Source organism: Mustela putorius, unplaced genomic scaffold, assembly GCF_011764305.1.
Source record: "Mustela putorius furo isolate JIRA1106 unplaced genomic scaffold, ASM1176430v1.1 tig00000585_pilon_pilon_pilon, whole genome shotgun sequence".
Classification (NCBI taxonomy): Eukaryota; Metazoa; Chordata; class Mammalia; order Carnivora; family Mustelidae; genus Mustela; species Mustela putorius.
Window position 1 is genome coordinate 5638420 of NW_025421424.1, and position 22172 is coordinate 5660591.

The 22172-nt window shown below is 46.7% G+C and overlaps 2 long non-coding RNA genes across 3 annotated transcripts; both read right to left on the reverse strand.

Moving 5' to 3' along the window:
* Positions 1-1202: 1202 nt before the first annotated feature.
* Positions 1203-11399, reverse strand: LOC101690526. Of its 2 annotated transcripts, none has more exons than XR_006607270.1 (6): positions 10234-11399; positions 9922-9973; positions 7682-7821; positions 6196-6453; positions 5102-5181; positions 1203-1435 (listed from the first exon to the last, which is right to left on the reverse strand). It is a non-coding gene; the product is annotated as an uncharacterized LOC101690526 (long non-coding RNA). The 2 variants fall into 2 exon arrangements; XR_006607269.1 differs by having other exon boundaries at positions 6196-6368; positions 10234-10872.
* Positions 11400-12051: 652 nt separating this feature from the next.
* LOC123392548 lies at positions 12052-20297 on the reverse strand. The gene is made up of 3 exons (XR_006607301.1): positions 19282-20297; positions 15283-15327; positions 12052-13699 (listed from the first exon to the last, which is right to left on the reverse strand). It is a non-coding gene; the product is annotated as an uncharacterized LOC123392548 (long non-coding RNA).
* Positions 20298-22172: the final 1875 nt, after the last annotated feature.

A 22172-nucleotide genomic window follows, 5' to 3' on the forward strand; every position in this document is an offset into this window, starting at 1 on the left:
TGTGCTCTCTCTGCCAAATAAATAAATAAAATCTTAAAAAAAAAAAAAAAGAGTGTGGATCTGTTAATCTGATGGGAAACCTTAACCTGATTTAAAACTCTAGGCAAGTGGGTGGAGCTTCAGACTTTGTGCCAGGATGTAGGATTGTAGGAGAACCTCCTATGTCAAGTATTGCTAGGTCTGTCACTCTTGAATTACACAGAGTCCCCAAGTACTCTTAATGTTTAAAAGAGTGTTGACATATAAAAAGTGCTCAATATGTGTTACTCTTATTATTGTGGAAATATGTACCCCAAGATACAAATATATACATAACTTAAGTAATCGAAAGCTCAGAGAAGCTTATAAAGGTACAATCATTCTCTAAAATTTGGGCACAAACTTTAAATGGTGGCTTCGGTGCTTTCTGATTGGTGGATGGAGGATGGAGAGAACAAACGGAATGAGGATGCTGGGGGCCAACACAGGAGAAGATGGGCGGCAGCTGGACGAGAAGGAGAAGGGGGCTAGAAGACGCGCCAAGTTGCCAGGGTAGCTTCCAGAGAATGCTAGTGGTTTCCTCATTAAGCTTGTGTCTAAACAGTCTTCATTTTTACAGTTCTAGTGGATTGGGTTCTGGCACGCTTGGGGACGAATTTGTTAATTAGCTCCATGGCTCCTTGGGTGGCTGTCCATTTTATGGGTGATGGCACCAGAGGCCCAGCTCTGCCAGGGGAAAGAAGGAATATTCCATTCATTGGGCTATGGGTTATTAAGCCAGTCTTTCTTCCTGTCACAGATTGTGAATAACACTGTGTTCTCTTCCAAACCCTTCGCTGCCTCCTCTTCTGTCCACAGCCAGAGGAGGACAGTGAGTCTAGCAAAGCCTCGTTGTTCTCAGTCTGGTGGGTGCTGGCCTGTGTGGCCCTCAGTAATTGGAGAAGGACCTTTTTCCTTCTTCCCACACCTGTCGATCCCCAACCACCTGGGAGTCCCCTCAAGAAAGCTGACCTGCAGCTTCCGCAGTGCTGGGCCACTGGCCAGAGTGGCGGATTCCTCCCGGGAGCTGGTGCAGCCCTTGGCAGGAGATCAGCCCTGCAAGTCATTGATTTCAACTACTCAGCATCTTGTCTCGGCAATGCTTGTGCGTCTGCCTCTCTCGATTCAATTGTAATAACTTTATTGGCACAAAGAGATGGAGAAAGGATTGCCAAAGTCAATAATCAAGTTTCTGCGACTGGGATGATATGTGCGTGTTTATTTATTTATTATTTAGAGGCTATTTCATCAAGATAAGAAGCATGGGCTCCCATTGTGTATTCTCTTTGGATTGCTCTCCAATAAGACAGTTCCTGCTGGGAGGCCGGAGTCAGATCTTTCCTCCCAGTGATGCAGCCTCATTATTTTCTCTTCTTGTTTTATTCTTGTTTGTTTCCATGTCTTTTTCATGCAACTTCTTGAATGAAAAAAAAAAAAAAGCAAGGTAAGCAAATACTGAGCACCTACTATGTCCTAGGCGGGACCAGAGTATTCAAAAACAGACCTATTTATTTGTTCTAAAGTGGGAAAAAAAAACTGAGGCAAGCCATAATGAAGTGATTACATGATGTTACCCATCCATCCAAGAGGACATGCTTTCTATACATTAGAGAGGAAAGAAAGCTGAAGGGTTATATGTGCAGGTGTCCAGCTCTGCCTGACTAGATGTGATTTGGGGCAAACTACTCTGTGCCTGTTTCCTCACTTACAAAAAAAGGGAATGGTAACAGTAGCACCTGCCTCTTAGGGTTGTTATAGAAATCATGCAAGATTGAACATAGCACTTAGAAAAAGCCTGGCACTTAGTAAGCACTACTAAATATTAGCTGCTGCTGTTGTTGTTGTCATTATTATTATTATTATTATGATTTACAGAGATCTTAACAGTTTTCTCATCCAAGCTCTTCCTCTTCATAATGAGGACGTAGAAGGCCAGAGAGACTGACATGCCCAAAGTCATAATTTGGTCTCTCTCTCTCTTTTTTTTAAGATTTTGTTTATTTACTTGAGAGAGAGAGAGAGAGAGAGAGCACAAGAGGGGAGAAGGTCAGAGGGAAAAGCAGACTGCCTGCTGAGCAGGGAGCCCGATGTGGGACTCGTTCCCAGGACTCCAGGATCATGACTCCAGGATCATGACCTGAGCTGAAGGCAGTCGCTTAACCAATTGAGCCACCCAGGCACCCATAATTTGGTCTCTTTAACTGCAGACAAGAATGTTAATTACCTCTACACCATGCTGCCCCCTTGGTCAAGGTGTGAGTTTTGATTCTGGAAACTCAAGCAAAATTTTGACAAAGGATTCCTCTCTAGCCCACCTGATTCATTGGATAGCCTGGCTGATCTGCCCTCCGCCCAAAACCTCCAGACATCAGCTACCATGTGGATGGGTGGGACACCAGAAAACTCTCTTGGCATCAGTTCCCCCAACAACTGTTGTTAATACACGTGGCAGGGCCCTGGGAGTTTGCGGGGCAAGAAGCAAGCAGGAATCAGGAGGCCCTGTCTGCTCAGGGTCTTGTTTTGAGGAGTGTGGGGCTGGGTTGTTGATAGCCATGGAAGAGACTAGGAACTGGACCCTCTCTCTTTCCCTGCTCCACAACCGTAAAGTTCAAACATGGAGGTGGCAGGGGAGAGGGGTATGTTGCGCTCTAATGTAGCTGTGAAGTCACGGAAACACAGAGAACCTGCTCTTCTGATAGTCCTAGAGCCCCTCAGGTATAGCCTGTCACCCAACCATTTTGAGCAGGTGGAGCTAAGAGGCAGGTGGCATGGGCCCAGGGCAGATCAGAGGAATACGGGCCCAGGCCCCCAGGGGGCAGCTCTACTGGCAGCAGCAAACTTACAGCTTTGGCACAGCTGATTTTTTTCTCTCTTTATTGTTTTATCACAGATACGTGTGGGTGCAGTCCTGATGCTCTTTGTCACCCAGCAAAATCTCCTAATTCCCGCAGTCAACTGTCTGCACGTCCTGGGAGAGGCAAGAAGGGCTCTGTGCATCTGTCTGCATGCCCTCCGGGGGCAGGAGCCAGCTCTGTTTGCCTCCAACGGTCTGCCACTCTCTGTAACTCTTCGTTCATCGATCCCTGGGAAAACTCTGATGGGCATTTTGCCATTCAGCGGTACAGGAGCAGCTGCCAAGGCAGTTGGGCATGGAAAGGAAGAATGTTATAAAAACAAGAGAGGAAGTTTGGCCTCTCACACTGAGAGAAAGGAAGGATGGGGAATTTACGGTGAAGAATGGGAGAGGGGTGCCATGGTGAGAAAACCGGACTTGGCATTCCTGCCTGGAAGAGTGGGAGGGGCTTGGAGTGGGTCCATAGCAGGGGACCAAGGAAGGGCAGGGATGGTGCCAGTGGTGATGGGTAATGAGGAGTCCGGGGTGGCTGCTAGCGTAGGACAGGTGGAGGAGGGGCATCTAGAAGACTGTTCCATTTTCCCTTTTTCAGGATTGGTATGTCCTGACTTCACCAGCAGGGAGTAGTGCTTGGCAGTGCCTTAGGGATGTTTCAGCTGATGCCTCTTTTCAAACCAGCTGCTGGAAAATGGTACTGGGCTCAATCTGTGAGTTTGAAAATGACCGTTGCCTCTGGAGGAGAAAATGTCTGCTCCTTAAACCTCACGGAATGCACTATTTTGAATTCAGTTACTCCAATCGGGAAGCAAGAGCCACCATGCTGTTTGGACTTATCAGCAATTAAGTTTTTAAGCCAACATTTGTAAAGTGCTATTTAATGTAAAACAATCTTACACATAATCCACTTGGTTTTGAAAATAACTCCAGTAGTTCCATTTTGTAGAGGTCAAATTGAGGTTTTAAAAAAGATACAAATAAGGCCACATAGCTAACAAAAGTCCATCAGACTTCCCAATTTTACTCTTCTGTTTTGCTTATTTCCTCACACTAAATGTCCCCCCCCATACCAATCAGTGATATCATAAGGCTATAATTTGGAGCCCATGAATGAGTGACAGGGCATCAGTGAATCTATCCTAAAATTATTTGTAAAATTTGCATGAAAGTGACTTGTGTGCACTTTTTTCTGTGGAGGGGGTCCATAATTGGAGCAGATTTATAAATGTTTCCATGATAGCAAAACATGAAACAAAACATCATAAAAGGAAAAGCTGTTTGGCTCACACTTCTTATGCTCCTAACACCTGTCTCCCGCGTACAACAGTATCACAACAAACCAAAATGAAATTGTTAACACAAGTGTAACAACTTCTAAAAGCCGTGTGAAACAGATCAATTGAATCTTCAATTCTATTGGAATTTGGGGCTCTGTGTAGGCAGAATGTAGCTGTCTTGTCCTAACTGCTTCCTGGGTCTTTGCTCCCATTCCCACCCAGCCTGGGGAGGGGAGACAGCACACAGGCAGGAGACAGTGTTTCTGGTTCTCCTCAGGATGCCATCCTTCACAGACTTCTACAGACACTCTTGATTTCCCACTCAGAGTCCCACTTTGTTGTTTGCTTTCCAACACGCACATTCCTCAGTGTGGCCATGGGCTCTCCTGACTTTGGCCCTATTCCCAGACCCAGCACATCAGTCTTGATAAACTGACGAATCATGGTAATTTTATTCCCCTTGCTAGGAACTGGCCTAAGAAAGAACATGTAACTTAATTCTGACTGATGAGATTGGAGGCTCACTCTTCTGGGGATGCTTCTGGGAAAGGTTTTTTAGCTTTTGAGAGAACTGAAAAGAATACAGCCATCTCCTTTCTACCTCTGAACATGGCTGTGGACAAATATGGTCACTGGAGCTCTGGCAGCCATCTTGAGGCCACAAGGAAAAATGGCCGACATGGCAAAGGCAGCTGAGCAGAAAGTACAGAAAAACCCCTGGTCCTTGACGAGGCTGTTGAGATACTGAAGTGACTAACCAAGGAGCTGCCGTCCGATGATTGATGATATGTGAGATAGCAATTGACCTAATAGGTTAAGCCATTTTGAATTGAGTTTATGATCACTTGTCGGCAAAGCCATCCTAATTAATTTACATTAGTCCCATGCTATGCGACTACCTTCTATGAAATGTCTTAAAGTAAGATAATTCTCTAAGTTTTAAGGCTAGACTCACCTTGTAGAAAATAAAGAGCCAGCATCCCCAGATGAATGACCAAAACAGGAAGTGCTGGGTAAAGTCTCGTGCTTTAATCTCTGTAACGCAAAATTCCAAATTTCAGAAGGGACCTTGGGGATAATTTAGATGACTGTTAAACTGACATCTACAATCATGTAGGGATACATTAGAAGCCTACAGATATCTAACTGAAATTCAGTTAGAATTTTGTTTTACAATTAAAAATTCCTTGATTAAAAAAAATCACAGTTAAATATTTCACACACCAAATGTTTATATACTGGAAACAACTGGCATCTTTAAATTGGGCTTCTAGCTGTACATGCTTCTATGTATATAGTTCCTGCCATAAATATTTTGTAAATGTTGGTTGATTCAGAATGTCATGGCTCTGTGCAGGTCCCTTCTGTATTATTATAGTTTGGGTTTTGTTTTTTTTTAAATGCAGGCCTTCCTGTGTCTATTTACATAAAATCAGACACATGAGTATCAACTATAGCATGCATGGGCCTAAGAAATTAAATGCCAGCTGAAATATAGATTTGCCCAGCACCTTGTAAGATCACAGTACAGTAATTAGTCTTAAAATAGCAACTGGACAAAGGTTGCTGGGCAATGATCACTGCACATTACAGTTTCAGCATCTATAGTAGGATCCGAATGCTTCTCTTCCTTCCTTTTAAAGGCTGAATGAGTTTACCTTGGCAAGATGAAGATTCTGGGTTAATCTTAGGGAACTGATCAGCAAAGACACTGAACCTGAGAGGAGTATTCAATGTTTCAAGCAAAGTAGGCTTGTCTATTTTACATTTTTTAGTAAATATCTAACAGAGAGAGGCGATGGAGCAGCTGGGACATCATTGGACATCTCACCGTTGCTAACAATTGTTGTCATCATGTGTCTAGCATTATTCTGGAGCCTCACCTGTATGGACAGGTGTAAGCCACCCACAACCTTCCAAGGTAGGTACCATTAAATGTGCCCATTTTTACAAGCAGAAGACACCAAAACAGAGGCACTCAGCCAGCAAGGGGTAGTCTCAGGATTTGAACTCACAAAGTGTGCCTCCAGAATCTGGACTGTTTCTCACCACATTAGATGTTTCCTTGAGCAATGAAGATTTCCTTGGTTGAAGAAACTGTTCACCGACTCCCTCCCTCCACACTGGACATTCTCCACTTGAGGAAGGAGAGTAGGTCTCACAGGCTGGTATTGAATCAATGTTGAGGGTAATTGTCATGCTCTTCTTTCAAACTTTCTGACCTGAAAATGATAGATGCTGGCGAGGATGCGGAGAAAGGGGAACCCTCCTACACTGTTGGTGGGAATGCAAGCTGGTGCAGCCACTCTGGAAAACAGCATGGAGGTTCCTCAAAATGTTGAAAATAGAACTGCCCTATGACCCAGCAATTGCACTACTGGGTATTTACCCTAAAGATACAAACGTAGTGATTTAAAGGGGCACGTGCACCCGAATGTTTGTAGCAGCAATGTCCACAATAGCCAAACTATGGAAAGAACCTAAATGTCCATCAACAGATGAATGGATAAAGAAGATGTGGTATATATACATAATGGAATACTATGAAGCCACCAAAAGAAATGAAATCTTGCCATTTGCGACAACATGGATGGAACTAGAGCGTATCATGCTTAGCGAAATAAGTCAAGCAGAGAAAGACAACTATCATATGATCTCCCTGATATGACGAAGTGGTGATGCAACATGGGGGCTTAAGTGGGTAGGAGAAGAATAAATGAAACAAGATGGGATTGGGAGGGAGACAAACCATAAGTGACTCTTAATCTCACAAAACAAACTGAGGGTTGCTGGGAGGAGGGGGGTTGGGAGAAGAGGGTGGGATTATGGACATTGGGGAGGGTATATGCTTTGGTGAGTGCTGTGAAGTGTGTAAACCTGGTGATTCACAGACCTGTACCCCTGGGGATAAAAATAAATGTTTATAAAAAATAAAAAATTAAAAATTAAAAATTAAAATAAATAAATAAATAATTTAAAAAAAAAAACTTTCTGACCTGAAATTGCAGGGTGAACACCCTTGTACATTCACAACATCTCATGTGTGTGAATTAGGAATCTCTCAGTGTTATGCAGCTAAAACAATACTATGTTGACTGACGAGGCCAAGGTAAGATTAGCAACTGCTTTGGGTTTCCCTTGTTTTCAAATTTTAGATATTCCTTGCAACAACCTCTTTTTTGTGACATGGCGACTTCGTAAAATGAACTTACAAAGTACACGAAGGGTAATGGTCACATCCGTCAGACCTGTCCCTCCTGTTTCACCAGACTCTGCAGCTGGTTTAGGGCAAATATCAGAAAAGCACTTAGAAGCAAGGAGTAGAAACTCGGTGGTTTAAACAAAGAAGGGTTTGTGGCTCTTGCAGAAGGAGACGCCAGGAGGTAGATGGTGCTGGTGGTGGTCTGGCTTCTCCACACGTCGGCCAACATCTCTGACATTCTCTTGGCCTTTCCCCACAGACCCAAGCAGGCTGATGTCAGTGCAGCCAACACCATCACCCTCCAGACAGAAAAGGAGCAAGGAAGGTACGTACCTCCTTTGCCCCTTCCATCAGGAAAGCAAAATGTTCACAGAAAACTCCTACAGGATTCTGTTGACATCTCACTTATTTCAAAACTGTCACCTGGTCACTTCCAAGGGAGGGTGGCCAAGAAAGTACTTCACTTCCCTGGGCTTTAGAAGCAAAGTGGATGAAAGAAATGAGGTTAGAAATGGATGCTGAGTCAACCAGTCTACTGTGTCTGCTACAAAGGAAAACAAAGTCTTTCTGGGTCACCTGGGGTACATGTCCTTTAGGGAACCAAGCAATATCGGCTTTGAGGGATTTAAAAAACAGGACACCCATGCACGCATTTAAGAACATTTGGTTAATTGCTTATTTTGCATGTAACACTGTACTGGGTCCTGGGAAGTCTCAGAGGTCTCGCGTTAGAGGTTCCCCCACCTGAAGAAGGAAGAGATGAGCTCGCTAACCAATTTTTCATCGTGCTAAGGAATCACGGGAAAGTCTCAATCTCCATTTCTGTGTTACAAAAGGACTGGCTCTCTAAGGACACAGGAAACCTTAGAGCTCTCTGATTTTTGTTAAGATTTTTATTTTTATTAAGATATTCTCTGTCCCTGCTGCAATGTCACTGTGAGGGTTTGCTGTCAGCAACATGTAATGGCCCACATTTCCCTAGCAGCTTAAGTCATCATTACATTAATTTGATGTGATGGAGCAACCAGAATGTGGCATGGGAATTGTATTTTAATGGGAAACAGCACTCCAACCTTCAGAAGCAAGGACAGATGGAAAAAGCTTGGAAAAGACCCGGAAAAGTCAACATTAATAGGAAATAAGAATTTAGAACTTAGGGGAACTTGGGTGGCTCAGTCAGTTAAGCATCTGTCTTCAGCTCAGGTCATGATCCCAGGGTCCTCGGTCAAGCCCCGTGGCAGGCTCCCCACTCCAAGGGGGGTCTGCTTCTCCCCCTCCACCCTCCCCTACCCACTCCCGCTATTTCTCTCTCTCTCTCTCTCTCAAATAAATAAATAAAATAAAAAGAATTTATTTGGAGCTAGCATTAAAAAACAATTTATAAACACTTTTCATCCTTCCAAGATTCTAACACTGTTTAGACACCTTTTCAGGAGTGAGTGGCCTGCCTGTTTCTGAAGGTGGCTGCTCTTCATTTAACTTCAGGTGCATACCCTGAGTGACCTGGTAGAAACAGTCCTTCATACATTTCATAAATCTTTAATGAGCACCCTTTACGTTCCAAGCACTGTAGTGGGTCCTTGGTCTCTTATCTGGGATGCTTATGTCTTCTGGAAGAGATGGGTACCTTGACTAAACACTGAAATTCACTGGGACAAGTTGCCCTAATAGAACGGTGAACCAGGTACAGAGAAAGTACTGCGAGATCCAGGTCAATCCTGCCTGTTGCAGGTATGGGACATGGAGAGCATTAACTGGCAGAGGAATGGGAAGAATCTTCACAAGCAGAGGAAAAGCAACCTTTGAGTAGCAGGACATGTGCAAAGGCATGGAAATATGTTTGGAAAATATCTTCTGGATTACAGCGTATGTAGGGGAGAAGGCTGGGTAAAGGACTCAAGGGAGTCCAGCTTGTTTTGAAAGTGTTTTGGGTTGCCTTACATACAGAAGCATAGGCTAGCCAATTAAGGCAAAACTGTGCTGGCTATTGGTTTTCCTTGGCTTTTCTTTGCAACCAGCTTTCATTTCTACCATCTGGGTCCTTTATTACAGGGACCAGAAGCCTGAGAACTAGCCATCTCATGCTCCTCTCTGTCCAGGGCTCTGGACACAATTCGTCAGCCAGTGAGACACTCTTGCTTAAGATTTGGAGATGGAAGGGCCTGGGAAGCACACAGTGTTGGTCTGCTTCTGGCAGCAGCTTATGGGTGCTTGGGCTTTGGCTGAAACAAGGATTTAACAAAATCCTCAAGGCACCCTGCAGCTGTCCTCTTCACTGCTATCCTACAGATCATCAGTGATCATCAGTGGAGGTTTTCTGCAGTTTCCTGATCCTGCTGGAAACAACTTCTTAACTGTAGGAACACAGCCGCAGTGGTGAACCCAAAAGCTAACAGCTTCTTCTGACTTCCACTAAAATCCCATTTTCCTAATAGTCTTGGAGGCACCTAATCCCCTCTATGAAATCTCTCTGAACTTCCCCTGCTACAGTATCAATATACAGAAAGGTTAAGGACCAAATGACCCCTAACTGCAGCCCGTGTTAACTGTCTCCATAGAAAATCTAGAGTTACCTTTTAGAACTAGGAAGAAAGTTCATCACGGTTGCTGGATGCTAAGACTGTGCTATTAAAAAACAAAAACAAAAACTAGTGCACAAGTCACAAACCCGGATGTAATCTTGATTGCCCGTCACCTCTCACACCCAATCACCAAGTCCTGCTGATTAGACCTACTTGACCTTGCACAAAAGCGTCAACCCCGGCTCCCACCCTAATCAGACCACTAACACGTCTCCCCTACATTACTAACTTAACCCATCTGGGCTGCTATCGAGAAAATACCACAGACTGGGTGGTTGATAAACGACCCAAATGTTTCCTTACAGTTCTGGAGGCCGGGGAGTCGTGGATCAAGGTGCTGACAGATTGAGTGTCTGGTGAGAGCCTGCTTCATGGTTCAGAGGTAGATGCCTTTTCACAGTGTCCTGACTCGGTAGAAGGGACCAGGGAGCTCTCTGGCCTATTTTATAAGGGCACTAATCTTACTCACGAGGCCTCCACCCTCATGACGTAATCACTTCCCACAGGTCCCACCTCGAAACCCCATCACACTGGGGGTTGGGTTTCAACATATGAATTTGGCTAGGGGAGGCACGGAAACGACACAAACATTCAGTCCATAGGAGCTGCCTTAACATCCTAACAGGTCTTCTGGATGTCGTTTTACCTTCCTGCATTCTTCACTACACAGCTGGAATGGTCTTCCTGAAACATGAACTCAACCCACGCATTCTCCCGTTTCGAAGGCTCCTCATCACTCTGAGGGTTAATCCCCAACTCTTCAATGTGGTTTACAATGTCCTTCACAACCTGCCCTCTGTCTCCCTCTCTAGTTTTTCTCTCTCTACACCACACTCCTCTTTTGAGAGCTCTAGCTTGACTGTCATTCTGTCATAGTCTCAAATAGCCCTTTGCATAAAGTTATCTCTCAGAGCCTTATCTTTCTCCTTAGCCCCTCCCCCTCCTCAGCTCCTAATTGAGCTTCAGGCTGAGGATGGGACCTCACCTTCTCTGACTTAGCAACCTGGGCTCTCCTAATCCCCCTGGCGCCCCTGTCCCACCACAGCCCCTTCTATCCTTCATTGTTACTGCTTGTTGAATTGTTGTTCGCCATCAACCAACTGCAAGCTCCACGAGGCTGGGAATGTGTAAATCCTTGGACTTCTAGTGCTGACACACGGAAGGTGCCCATTAAATATTTGTTAAAAAGAAACCCATACTCTAGGCCCTCTTCAGATGTTAGATTGAGGGGTAACGGGTGAGCAAGAGAAGGGAGGTCATGTCAAAGACAACCAAGCTCTACTGATGGGTTACTGTGCTACATGAACCCCCACAGGGGACCACAGGGAAGCTCATTTCCATATCAGCAAACCCCAGGATGAGGTGAAGCACTTGTCTTGGGCATAAAATTTGGGGAGGAACCAGAAAGTTCAGTAATCAAGACAACACTTTAATGAATATTAAAGGGCCATATTAGAGGCAAAAAGAAAAAAAACTGGGAAAAAATACGGATCCTGACTATATTTAATATTTGTAAATTTTAGATATTTTGTTCTTCAAGGTGTTTTTACATTAATTTTAATTTTTTATCACTTTGTATTAAGATATTCTGTTTACTTGATTACCGTGTGTGTTGGCATGCTCTGAATGTCTGCACTTCAGTCAAGTTCATCACTCACCTAACTAGAGTCCCAGCTCATCATCTGTAGACTGTTTTACCAAACTCTGATGCGAGGGCTTGTTGTTTCCTTGTTCAGTATTATGTGCAATGTGTTTTTTTAAAAATATGCCCTTTCTGGGCACCTGGGTGGCTCAATGGGTTAAAGCCTCTGCCTTCGGCTCAGGTCATGATCCCAGAGTCCTGGGATTGAGCCCCGCATCCCTCTGCTCAGCAGGGGAGCCTGCTTCCTCCTCTCTCTGCCTGCCTCTCTGCCTACTTGTGATCTCTGTCTGTCAAATAAATAAATAAATCTTAAATAAATCAATAAAAATACACTCTTTATAAATGAGGGACCTTCCTTTTACTCCTGGCTTACTAAAAATATTTATTAGGAACAGTCACTGAATTTGAAAGCAAGTGCTTTTTCAGCATCTCTTGAGATGATCATGTAGTATTTCTCCTCTAATGTAAGAAGGTAGTGAATTACATGGGTAACAGTAAGAAAAGTTGTTCTCGTTTTTTTGTTATCATAAACAAACAATAAGCACATCTATGAGACCATTTTTTCAGTCATTCGAATTACAGCAATTAGGCCAAACCCCGGGCAGTCTCACAAATGGAATTAATGGGTTGCCATTTTATTTGAAGCTTTGTCATTTTGAGCTTTTCCCAAATAAACCACACTTTCAAAAAATGTCAGTATCAATAGCAGCAGTCTTCCCTCACTAGTGGTCTGGGGGGATTTTGACACATTTTCACTTCCTACTTCCTCTCTCACCGTTTTCTGGCCCAGGTCGTGAGTGAGTGAGGGTCAGGCAGGAGTAACAGTGCAGGAACTGTTAAACCTGATGGGAACTTTCAGTACGTTTGCTAGGAAATAAAAGAAAATGCCCCACTCAACCGTACTTCAAGCAAAAATTTAAAAAGAGAAATAAGAAATTTTAAAAAAGAAGAAAAGAGAGAATCCCCACATATGGCAGGATTCTGTCAGGGGAATTTGCTACTTTAGAACCTCCCAACATGTGTGAGTGTTGCAGAAAAAGAAAGTTGGAGCTTAGGTAGGAGAAAAGGTAGCCAGCTCTTTCATGTCTTCTCTTCATATCTTGGCTGGGAGTGTGGAGTAGAGACAACTTCATGACTGACTCACCAAACGGCAGGCAGGTCAGCCTCTTCTCTCCTTTCTAGGGGCATCTGTGGACTGTGGCTTAATTAGATAAGTCAATGTGAAGTCCTGCATGGGAATGAGACAGTGGCACATGCAGATGCCAAGGAGGTGAGCGAGGTTGCCCAGGAAGCGTGTGGACAATGGCTGGGGCAGTGCCCAGGACCCCAGTGTAAGCTGCTTGAGAGCAGGGGCATCATTGTCTGTCTGCAGGGCTGAACCTGCCAAGCTTCATATAAAGCCTGACACACAACAGTGCCCAGTAAATACCTCACAACGAATAAAAGAATGAACCACCAAGTCCTGTTAGACTCCACCATCAAGGACTGACCCGAGGAGAGGAATATGAGAAATGAGAAGAAAATCTGGGGACACGGTACCATGACTGCCAAAGGAAAAATGTGTTAAGTGGAGAGAACAGACAACATTGTGTTAAATTATGCAGAGTAGTGGAAGTCAGCGCAAGTACAAAACAGCCAATTTGATGTAGAAAAGAAAAACATCACAGCAATGACTTAGAAGATAAGGGTTTTGATGTTATTGTTTTGTCTGTTTGGTGCATGGTTGGAAGTTCAGAGGGGCAGTGCCTCAACAATGGCCCAGTGCTTTTCTTTCTCTCTGCTATTGGCAGCATGCTGGATTTCCTTCTCCTGTCACAAGATGGCTGCTGCACCTCCAGGGATTGCATCCATACCCCCACCAGAAGGAGGGAGGATGGGCAAAAGAATAAAGTGAGCCAGCTGAGTCTGTCCTTTTTTCTTAGGGACACTAAAGCTTTCCCAGAACAAGCTTTTACTTACCCCTCCCCGTTCCTCTCTAGGTCATGGAGTCACCTTTAGATCAATTCTGGACCCAACGTCTTAAGATTCCATCACTGCCTTAGTCAATCACATTCATTCACTGTAGCTGAAGAATGGCCTCTCCCTAAAATCAAGGAGTCTCCAAAGGTGGCTGAAAAGAATGGAAATCTGTTGGAGGGACAGAGGGAGAATGCACGTTGGGTAGACCACGGATGATGTCTGATACAGAAGTTACATTTCTAAAAGACCCAGCGGGATCAGCGGTGCAATTTGTGGGGCCTTTTACAAAATGGGAATCTAGAATCCCTGTTCAAAAAATACATGAAAAATTTCAAGGCAGCAACGGTGGAGCACTAAACCAAGTGTGGGGACCTTCTGAGAACTGGTCCCCCTTCCTGCCACTGTCTTCCTCTGGTGCCAGGAAAGTCAGCCCCAGGCCCAAAGCTGTCCATTAAGCTGGGAGCTCATTGGTCAATTCAGGTGAAGCGGGGAGGGGGAGGAGAGATGAGTGCAGTAGGTTGAGGAGTGAATGGTGGGGTGAGCAAGTGGCAAAGGCACCAACACTTGCTGGAGAAAATAGACACAGTGTGGTAGGAGAAGGCTGGCTAACTAGGGAAAGAGAGAAGAGAGGGGGCGAACTGCTGCTCAGGCATTTTCTGTCTCTCTTCCAGGCCAGCTTGCTTCGGAGCCTGGGGTGGGGGGTGCTTTCATGTAGGGCAGGTGGGGGAGGGGCTGGCGCCGACAGCTGCCCTCACCCCTCACCAAGCACATGCCATCAAACCAGGGGATCATGGAAACAGAACCCTGGGTCAGAAAAATCAGAAAAGCTAGGTTGGAGTCCCAGTTCGGACTAGCAAGACTCTGAATCTCCATCCCTTAGCTCACCTGTCAACAGAGGGTCACGCGCTTATGTAGGGGTGACTTGCTACAAAGGGAAGGTGCGGTTATTGCCTTTTGAGCGCACACCCTCCACACAAAAGCTGGGCAACCCTTCCCTGCCTACGCCTCCACCACTGTGGACCCCAGCCCCTCGATACAAATTTTTAGAGGTGGTGTCAATTTTAATAGATTTTATAACTATGCAATGATACTGTCAATACAAGCAGTGGGTCGGAAGGTGCAGGGAAGGAAGGGCAAGGAAGAGGTACGTATGTTTGTTTACGTAAACCCACTCTGTTCCTCCCCACTCCCACCTCTGCCATCCATTAGAGACCCGCTCAGGGCTATGCCACCTGGTGATGTAAACAGTGTCTCAATGACGTCACCCCCATCAGTGCCAGGAGACATAAATTTCATTTCCCAGAAGATGCCGCAGACAGTAGCTTCTGGGCAAACAGTGACTCTAGCAATAAATATTGGCAGAGGAGAGAGACCTTTAATGGAAAAGCTTTGTGAACCTAGAGCAGCGAGGCTGTAAATCCCAAAACAGAGAGGGATTTAATATCTTAGATCAGAAGACAGATTCATCAGAGCAAATAAATAATTCTATAGTCCATTTGGGGCAATCAACTATTAAAATTTAAGTATTAAAATAAAAACCACATCTGAGGTAAGAAACCATAGAAACGAGACAGAAGCCCCCCAACTAGAAAGAAAACGGCCTAGCCAGGGCTGGCTGTGGAGGGGTGGGGTAGGGATGAGCAAGCAGAGCCAATCAGGAGATGGTGGGCGGAGCCTCCGCTGGGTCCGGGGTAGGAAGAGGAGGCGGACCCACAGAGCCCCAAAGGTAGATCCCACCGGATGGAACTTACCCGATGGCAAACACAAATTGTGCAGGGAGGCCAGCAAGAATTTACCTGGAAAACAAAAAAGGACACATGACAAGCTAACCTAAAGGCCAGAAAGTGGCCCCCAAATATCACTTATCAACAGAATGCGCTGGGAACGGGGGTGCCATGACATGATGAGTAATGTAACGTGAATTTCCTTTCCTGTGTGCTCCTCTGCAGGGAGTTCGCATCAAACACACTGCCTGGCTGCAGGAAGAAAACCGAGGCTTGTCTTCATCTTGCCTGATGTCTGGACATCCCGTGCTTTGGAACACATTGGTTCTTCTCAAAAGGTGATGCCCACATCCAGGGACAAAATCCCGCTATACTTGACCTAGGACGTTGCACACCAGGCCATGACTGGTCAAGGCCAAAGGCAGACCTAGAGTGGGAAGGATGCATGCCGGCGAGGGTGCTCCCACGCCTCCCCTAGCCCGTTCTTTAGAATGTTTGCACCCAGTGGGGTAAACAGGTCAGGTCTTTCTTGTCTCCTAAGATGCAGAAATGGAAATTCAGAGAGGTTAGGTGACTTGCTCAGGGTCACATAATCTGGGTCTTCTCAGGAAAAATCGTGAGCTTTACTACAGTACTAGTGTACTACAAAGCGGTGCCAAATTCCAACTCAGCTTGAGAAACTTTCCCGGCAATTCTACCTCCAGAATGAGAGATTCAAATGTGCACAGGTGGACCTGGCGATTCCCTGGGGCTCCCCAACAGGCCCTGCCACTAGATCCTATTCTGGAATTGACCCCCATGAGGGCACATCCTCTGGACAGAAGGAGCATCCTCAGAGGCCTGGAGTCCATCTTTTCTAGACCCGGCACTATTGTGAGCAGGCAGAGGTGAGGCAGGGCGCTCGGCCGATGGCGTGTGTCCCATGGGGTGTTAGCCCTGACTGTAGATCAGGATATAATCCACGAAAGCTGGCTCTGAAACTCATCCTTACGGAGAGTGCCAGGGGAGTCAGGGATCAGGCGGCTTGAGAACCAGGATGGGTATACCCTGAGGACAAAAGCCAAGTCTTATTCACCTTTATATTCCTCCTGCCCAGCACATCATGTGACATTTACTACCCTCAAAACTGGCTTATGGAATAAATGGACAGATAAAGTGAGTCTCGGCTCTGTTGCACAGACAGCGCGTGACAGTAAGTGAATTCCCTAAGCTCTCTGCACTCTAGCTTCCTTGGGGAGGTGAGTTACACCTTATGAGTTTGTAAGAAATAAATGAACTAACACACCTGGAAAGAGCCTGACCAATTACAATGCTGCCCCAAATGTAAAGCTTCCAGAGGAAGCATTGTTAACATTAGAAATTACTTTCTTGTTTAAATTTTTTAAAATGTTTCGAAAGATTGTATTTACTCATCTGAGAGAGAGAGGACACGCAGAGGGAGAAAGAGACTCCCCACTGCCTGGGAGCCTGGCACAGGGCTGGATCCCAGGACCTGGAGATCATGACCTGAGCCAAAGGCAGATGTTTAACCATTCGAGCCACCCTGGTATCCCAGAAATTGCTTTCTTGACCACCGTTATCTTTCTTTGCTACCAAGACTCTCTCTTGGTGTCCCTGTAATTATGGTCTCCCACCCTGACCTCAAGGCACTGATGATGGGTGGGAGTGCAGAAAGAGAAATCAGGCTCAAGTCATGGAGAGTCTGGCCACACATCTAATTCTCACTGAGAATCGGCAGTCCCCAGAGTGTATCTGTAATTAACACGGCAGCCTGCCCACCCCTCACGCTGGTATTCAGAGCAATGGACAGGCTAGATAGATCCATGGGAGGGGGGGACGGGGTGTGGGTGATCCAACTCCTGAGCCACACCCATCCCAATGGCTGTTCAGAGACTCCCACTGGAATGAGGAAGTGGGCCTTTTTTGCTCTGTTAGACCACGGTCAGTAAACGACCACCCGCGGGCCACATCTGGCCGGCTACCTGTTTTTGTGCAGCCAACAAGTGAAGGATGGCTTTTATATTTTTAAATGGTGGGGGGAAAAATCAAAATAATATTTTATGACATAAGACAATTACATGAAACTCAAGTGTCAACACCCCTACAATAAAGTTTTATCAGAACATCACCTCACTCCTTTGTGCACATAATTCTCTGTGGCCGCTTTCACAGTTGCAGTAGATCTGCAGGGGAGACCCTGGGCAGGTCCCTGGTCTAAGTTTTTAATTCAACAAACTTTCAATGAAAACAGACTCTTGCCAAGCTCGGGGCTTGTCTCTGAGGATACACCAATGAATAACAGTACAGCTCCGTTCTTGTGAAGCCCAAGGTCTAGAAGGGCACACAAGTAAAACGCCTGTTTCTCTGTGTTCCCAGAAACACCAGATCCATTCTGAGACCCTGGGTTTGTAGACAGATTCCAGTCTGAGGTCACGTGGCCCCTACCAGGGGTCCTAGCCATTCGTGATTTCAGTGAGGGCACAATTTTGCAGGAGAAGGAGCTGGTCCCTTGAGGCATACCAAGGGGTCCCTTTGAGTGCTTTGGGGTAGGGGCTGGCTCTCACACCCAGGTGCTGGCCTGCATCAGCCTGTTCTGACTGGCTCTTTGCAAACAGGTATGGGGAGATCTAGTCACAAGAGTCCGAAGTCCCTGGTGCCAACTCTCCAACAGTCCATGGGTCACCCACCCTCTGTTGATGGCTGCGTCCCCTGTTCCTTTAGTGGATTGTTTTATTGTTTCATTATTAAGATTTTATTGTGGGTCCTGCCTGCAATCTGGTCTCTCCCTCTTACCGCTCTCCCTGCCGCACACAGATGTAAAGTGTGTCTTTCCCCAGGGAAACTCGCCAAGTCTCTCCCGATGCCACCTTTGGTCATAGGCTCTTCACAGCGGGCAGAGCCAGAGCCAGCAACAGTCAGCACCAAGCACGGAGCAGTAACAAAGCAGTAAATCATAAAATAACTTTCAATATGCCAGCAACCTCAGGGTTGACCGGTCTGGCGCAGAACTAGTGCAGCCCCCAGCCTAGTGTGAGGGAGAAGGTCTACCGTTGAAAGTCAGACAGGCTGAGGAGCTCTGCTCCTTGCCATGCTCCGCACACACACACAGGCGCTTGTCCAGTGGGATCTGTGAGCTGAGCCCAAAGGTAATGGGTAGGGCTAACTTGAGCATTGAAAGTGAGCTTCAAGGGTAACCGAAGAAGTAAAAGAGGTTCCTCTGGGGCGCCCGAGTGGCTCAGTGGTTAAGGTCTGTCTTTGACTCAGGTCATGATCCCAGGGTCCTGGGATGGAGCCCTGCATCGGGCTCCCTGCTCAGTGGGGAGTCTGCTTCTCCCTCTACCACTCCCCACAGGTGGGAAATGGCAAAGTGGTGAGGAGCTGCAGTGTTCTGGGCTGTGGAATTCGCTCTTCTGCCCCTGCTTTCTGGGCCTGTTTTGTCCAGCTGAGCTGCAGGGGACCCTGGTGAGCGGCGGCACAGTGAGGGAGGCCGACTGGTATGCTGAGACAGAGCACTCCCACTAGGACAGACGGCTTGAGGTGGGAGCACTCTGAGGAGGCCCCTAGAGCACCGTGGCCTTCACTGTCACTGTCGCTTAGTTTTTAAAAAAGTGTGTACGAAGGGCGCCTGGGTGGCTCAGTGGGTTAAGCCGCTGCTTTCGGCTCAGGTCATGATCCCAGGGTCCTGGGATCGAGCCCTGCATCGGGCTCTCTGCTTGGCAGGGAGCCTGCTTCCTCCTCTCTCTCTCTGCCTGCCTCTCTGCCTACTTGTGATCTCTGTCTGTCAAATGAATAAATAAAATCTTTAAAAAAAAAAAAGTGTGTATGAACCCAATGTGTCTAATTCCAACCAAATACTAATGAAAATTACATTTGTAATTGACAGTTGTGTAGTGTCTTATAATTTTCAAGCTATTTTCAAAAGTGTGGTCTTCCCTTACTCTCTAGAACTGTCATGGGAGATGGTGGTTATGACCAGTTTTCTCACTTTACAGATAAGGATGGGGAAACAGGGCCCGAGTCTGGTACCTTCCACAGCAGCCAGTCAGTCCAGAGATGGGGAAGCTCTGTATAGCATCGGCAGCAAGCTGGCTCCTTCCCTTCCACTCTGCCCTCCTCGCCTCTTGGACTGGTCCTCAGGCCCTTTTCCTGGGTCAGAACACAGCTGCCACATACTTGCACCATGAAACCCTGAAGCAAAAAGAGATTGTGTCTTCCTTGAGTTATTTTTTAAGACTGAGGGAGTCTCTGCCAGAAGCCCTTCCCTGCAGACTTTTCCACCTGCAGCATTAGCAAGAACAGGCACCATGTCCAATCCTAGTGGAGTCGCTGGAAGGAGGAAGGCATTACCGGCCTGGGCTCAGAGGCATTGTGCTGACCGGCTTCACTCTAAATTCATGACTGCTAACCTCAAGAAGGCTCTTACCGCTGCCTGGCAACACACGACTTTATTTATTCCTGCCCCAGTGCTTCTTGGATGCAAGTGTGCATCTGAGTCCCCCGGGGGCTTCTCAGAGCACAGACTGCCCAGCGTGGCGCCAGAGTTCCTGACCCAGGAGGCCTGGGTGGGGCGGGGCTGAGAAGGTGCATCTCTGATGAGCTCCGGGTGACCCTGGTGATGCTGTGCGTCCTGCCGGGGATCACATTCTGCGAACCCCTGCTCCAGATTGGGGACCAGCTTACTGCCCTATACACACCCCTGGGCTCTTCTTTCTCCTCAGACATCGTGCACGTCGCCCTACCTGCTCCTCCGTCTCAGCTGACACCCTGCTGACTACTTCAGTGAGAATGGAAGATAACCAGCTACCTCCATCACAACCAACATTATAGCCTTTGGCTTCCCTTCTGCTGCTATGGATGAACTGCCCTGCTCTGATTTCAGGCCGACTCTACATCTGTGCCTTGGACCTTAGCTCCTCTCACACAGCCAAGGGACATCACTCCAAAACACGTACCCCTCATCAGCTAACTTCCTCTAATATTTTCTTTTCTTTCAAAAAGATTTTATTTATTTATTTGACAGAGAGAGCGCAAGCAAGCGCACAAGCGGGGCGTGGGGGGAGTGCGGCAGCAGGCAGAGAGAGAGGGAGAAGCAGGCTCCCCACGGAGCAAGGAGCCTGATGAGGGACTCGATCCCAGGACCCTAAGATCATGACCCAAGCTGAAGACAGACACTTAACCCACTCAGCCACCCAGGCGGCCTCTGATATTTTCCATCCTAAAGCAAAACAAAACAAACACAAAAACTCCCTTGACCCCAATCCCTCCTCAGTCGCGAACTCAATTCTATTTCCCTTTATAGGAGAACTCTTGGGATCTCTCTACCTGCCCCCCTCACTTCCTGTCTTTCCTTCTTCCTTGAACCCCCTCCAACCCCACTCTGGTTGCCCCCTCTCCACTGAAGCTGTTCCTGTCAAGGTTAGCCATGACTTCCTGGTCCTGATTCCGGGAGTCATGTCTGTTTCCACGCTACTCAGCTCGTTAGCAGCATCTGACACGGCTTCTCACTCCGCCCTCAGAGCCCCCTCCCTTGGCTTCCGGCCACTGATGTCACTTGGATCCCCTCCCTCCTCTCTGGCTGTTCCTTCTCAGTCTCTTCTGCAGAGTGCTCTTCCTTTCCTGACCTCCGAGGGCTGGAGAGTCCTAGAGCTCAGGCCCGTATGCACATTCTCGCTTGCGGAGTATCAGCTGGTGTTGGGATTTGAAATGCCACCTCCATGCTGTGACTCCCAAATTTCTATCTCCAGCCTGGATCTCTCCACTGAATCCCAGACACAAGCATCCGTGGCAAGCAAGCAGCTCCAGATATATAACGGGTGCGTCAAATTAACATCTCCCAAACTGGGCTGCTCCTTCTTCCCCAGCATGACGGCATGCACGTGCACTAGGCTTTTCCTCCTGCCCACAGCAAATGGAGATTTTGCTCCCCAGTTCCTCAGGCCAAAAGCTTGGAATCATCCTTGCTTCTGCTCTCTGCTCTCACACACCGCAGGCAAACCGTCAGCAAATACCAACCGGTCTCTTTCAAAATGTATCCAGATACATTTCAAAATGTATCCATCTGACCCCTGATGGCAGCCTCTGCTGTAATGGACTCTGGTCCAAGCCATTCTCATTTCCTGCCTCCACTGTTACAGAAGCATCTTAACTAGTCTCCTCACTTCTTCACTTGCCTCCTGCGCCCCCCCCCACCAATTTTCACCAGAGTCAGCCAGAGCTATGCCATTAAAATGTAAATCAGATTATGTCATCCTTCAGCTCCAAATCCCACTTAGAGCAAAGTAAAATCCTTACAAAGGCTTGCAGGGGATCTGGGCCTGGACACTTCTCTGATGTCACCCCCTGTCCCCTACTTCTCTGCAGGCCTCCAGCCTCCTGGCAGTTCCCTGAACACAACAAGTACGTGCTCACCTTTACGCTTGCTGTGACTCTGCCAGGGGTACCCCCTCTTGCAGAAATCTCTGGGTCTAGTTGCTTCAGCTTTCTGCTCAAAGGTCTCCTACTCAGAAAAGGCTTTCCCTGACATCCCTAAATGAAACAGGAACAAACCCCTACACTCACTTCCATCCCAACACTTTCTCTTCCACTTAAAGCTACTTTAATTTTCTTGCAGCACATATTACCACCTGACATACTATATACGTGCTTGTGTATCATATATCTCTCCCCCTAGAATGTATGCAGCATGAGGGTAGGGAATTTGAACCTACCTGTAACAAGCACTCAGTAAAATTTGATGAATTAATGGAAAGGGGAGATCCCACAGTAAGCCGACAAATGGGCAACTAAGTTATACTTTGGGCTTTTATGAGTTAGATTAGTCGTAGTCAGTCCCACAGCCCTGTCAACTCTGTATTTCCAGACTGAGATTCTGATCTGCAAGGCCAAGAAACAGATTCTGTACAGTATACTGGGGATCT